Source organism: Lucilia cuprina, chromosome 3 (assembly GCF_022045245.1).
Source record: "Lucilia cuprina isolate Lc7/37 chromosome 3, ASM2204524v1, whole genome shotgun sequence".
In the NCBI taxonomy this organism is placed as follows: Eukaryota; Metazoa; Arthropoda; class Insecta; order Diptera; family Calliphoridae; genus Lucilia; species Lucilia cuprina.
Genome location: NC_060951.1, coordinates 32,062,621 through 32,066,590, shown reverse-complemented (window position 1 = coordinate 32,066,590; position 3,970 = coordinate 32,062,621).

The window sequence follows — 3,970 nt, the reverse complement described above, 5'->3', positions numbered from 1 at the left end:
CTAGAACTGAACTAGAACTGAACTAGAACTGAACTAGAACTGAACTAGAACTGAACTAGAACTGAACTAGAACTGAACTAGAACTAGAACTGAAGTAGAACTAGAACTAAAACTGAACAAGAAATGGCTTTCAATTATATATTTGATTATTGATATTTGTCGAGTGTATAAGATTTTATATCTTAACATTTTTTTGTACATAAAACTAAAATAAAACTAATTTTTCTTTGTTAAAATTGTGTATATGGAGAAGAACAGAAAAAAAAAACGCATAACACTATAACAAAGAAATTAATATGTAAAACTGTATAAAACTTGCGTAAAGTTTAATAAATGTCCAGTGTGCGGATACGGATGTTTTATGAATGTATGCTAAACGGCATTGTACTCATAGTTATTTCTTTTTTTTTTTTGCTTTATACACGTTTTTTTTTTCATTTTTATTCCTTTATCTATATGTATATAAAGAAGTCGTGTTGCTGACTGAGTGACTCATCATCGCACATCTTGAAGACTAAATATATACAGCAAAATGAAGTGAAGTCTGAGATCACATATTTTTTGAGTGAAAACATAAAAGTTTTCACCTTTTTTGAGTGAATACTTAAGTTCGTTTTTTTGAAAACTATAAAAAATACAGCAAAAACTATCGAAATATATGATCACTTTTATTTCATTTATATCGCTTTCGGGTAGCAAAGCACACTGGGTATTTATAGCTAGTGATTTTATAAAATTTTAGTCCTTATGCAATATATATACATGTGTATAACGTTGGACTTCCTTTTTTGCAGGATTTTGTACAAGGATTGGTTTTATATACAAGTATAAACATTTAATATGTTTTATTTTTACTCTATTGTAGTTTTCTTACATTGTTTTTGTTCTTCATGATAAGTTTCTTGGTTTATGGTGTCCAGTATAGAATTGGGTGGTCTTATAGGTTTTGTTATTGAGTTTCTAACAGACACCAGAATACCTTAATTCAAACGAACATTGACTTTTTAAAAGACTTGGCCTAAATTGTTTATTTTATTTCTAAAAAAATTTGATTCACACGCCTAATCGCAAATCAAGAAATTATTTAGTATACTAACGTATACGTTAAATTTGCAAAAAAATCATAGGGAAATAAGATACGAAATATTCTATATTGCCTAACAAATCCGTTTATTTTATTTTTTTTAAGTATTAATAAAGTTAGTGAAACTTAAGCAAGAAAATAATGTATATAAATGTTTTAAAATTCTCATACAATCTGAGCTAAAGTTAAAAAAACAGCAGTGGTCTAAAGAAAGGACTCAATGCAAAAAAATATATAAGGAAAAATCTTCTTAGTAATTAAAAATAATGTTTGTTTTATGCAAGACGATTTTCTTGGTAAAGTGTTTGCTGTTTTTTTTTCTTTCATTCTTAGCTAAAAAAATCATAAAAAGGATAAACAAATTGTAAAGGGGTTCTTTTTTATTGCCATGTTAATTTGTTCTAACATTTTTTCCCTTTATGTATATTACGTTTTATAGAATTTTCGTTGAACCTTCTTAAGAAGAATTCCAGGAAGATTCAGTCAACTTAAATGTATTAAAAATTCATATTCCAAGAATGAAATAGAGCATAACTAAAACCTTACTAGAATTGAACTAGAACTAAACTAGAATTAAATTAGAACTGAACTAGAAGTGAACTAGAATTGAACTAGAACTGAACTAGAAGTGAACTAGAAGTGAACTAGAACTGAACTAGAACTGAACTAAAATTGAACTAGAACTGATCTAGAACTGAACTAGAACTGAACTAGAACTGAACTAGAACTGAACTAGAACTGAACTAGAACTGAACTAGAACTGAACTAGAACTGAACTAGAACTGAACTAGAACTGAACTAGAACTGAACTAGAACTGAACTAGAACTGAACTAGAACTGAAATAGAACTGAAATAGAACTGAAATAGAACTGAACTAGAACTGAACTGGAACTAAACTAGATGGTGTTTGTGATCTGACTGGTCCACTATCCTATGCATTAGAGTCACTATAGTAGGGTAGGGTATAAAAATAAAATGAATAAAAGAAATTGTTAAATGCTGTTGTTAAATCTAATGCATGTTAAAATGTGCAAACCCTCTCTCCTTTTTCCCTTCTTATTTCACCCATTTCTACAAACAGCCATATTTGAGCTATTTGTCTATGTGAGTTTTGTTGCAACGTTGTGTACATGTATGAGTGTGTGTGCTTGTATATTTAAGTGTCTGGTATAAATTGTGTTTATTGTATAGTGAGTATCAGTGATACTTCTTTTTTGTATTTTTTTAGAATTTGCGGTCAAACTAGAAGCAACATCGTTTGGGGATTAAGTACTTGCGTTTAACCACTTTGTATGTATGAGAATAAATGTATTTTATTTTTACAGTTTTTTCTGTTGTATTTTTTACTAAATATCTCATCTTAAAATGGCTGGCATTCAATTGATGTATGGAAGGTGCAGGTGTTTAAAGGAATGAATTAAACATTTAAACGATAATGATAATTTTATTCAATAGTAATGCGTTAAGCGGAAAATTGGTTGCCATTTTGGTTTAATTATTGCTATTATATTTTTTCGATTTTCAACAATAAATTATTTTCAACTTCTGTTACTGTTAGTTTGTATGCACCTTTGGTAGCATACTCTGTTCTTCTTTGCCATTCTACAGCCAACATTAAAACCAATACATCTAATAAAGGGAACAAAGTAAAAGCCAACTGAACTTGTAGTAAAATCATTGAAGCACGTTTTTCCTATAGTTCTTGGAATCAATATTATTTGGAAAAGTGTTTTTAACAGAACGTTTAAAGCGAATTTCCTTTTGAGTTTAAAATATAAATTGTATAAGAAGTATTACAAATAAACAAAAAAAGTGAAAAATAAAGTACAATTTAGCCAAAATAAAAAAGAAACGATGGATATGTAAGTATTGTGGAATAGATATATATCTATCTATTCCACAATAGTATACAAGTTGTTAAATTATCCTTGTCGTTTACTATATTGGTGGCAAAGCTCTAGAACATTAGTATCAATGTTCTTCATGTGGCTGTTGGATGTCTTTTGTTTTATTTTATTGTTCTGGAGAGGGTCAACAAATATAAAAGATTGACTGACACAATAAAAAAAGAGCACAAATAACAATAAAATAAGTTAAAACTAAAGCACGGTATACTTCAATGAAAGGGATATTGTTTTATTTTTATTATACGTTGTTGCTTTGTTTTTTGTCTGAAAATCTGCTTTTAGGAGTAAATAGCTTTCAGCACAACACAATACTATTTAATGATGTTGTTATTATAGAGTTTATAAATCAATCTTTAGCATACAATTCTTTGTTACACCAACTCCTTCCCTAATGTTGCACCAGCTTAAGTATTAGGGATTTTAAATGTTAAGCAGATAAATATTTTAAATTGGTATTTATGTCCGAAATTGTAAAGGTTTTACACCCTTTGTATTATTCAATTGATAAACTTCAAATAAAAAGGGTTATTTCGAAAAAAATATGATAAAAATATACAATTGGTTTTCTCTAAGTTTGTATAACTTTTGTTTTTCGGGAGGCACACGATTTATGGTCATGTTTATTTTCCATGACACCCAAGGGTGTATTAATTAACAAATAAAGTTAGGAGATAATGTTCTCTTGAATTTGTAGGGGTTCATTTAAGACAATAGGGAACATAAATCTTTATTATACACTTTAAGATGATAAAATCTGAGAGATGTTAGAAAGTAAATTATATTATTTTAAAGTATTTTAGATAACTGAAATGCCTCTTATGTAAAATAATTAAAAAAGCTTAGATTAACTTGATAAAACGGGAATCGAGAAAGAACTGAACTAGAACTGAACTAGAACTGAACTAGAACTGAACTAGAACTGAACTAGAACTGAACTACAACTGAACTAGAACTGAACTAGAACTGAACTAGAACTGA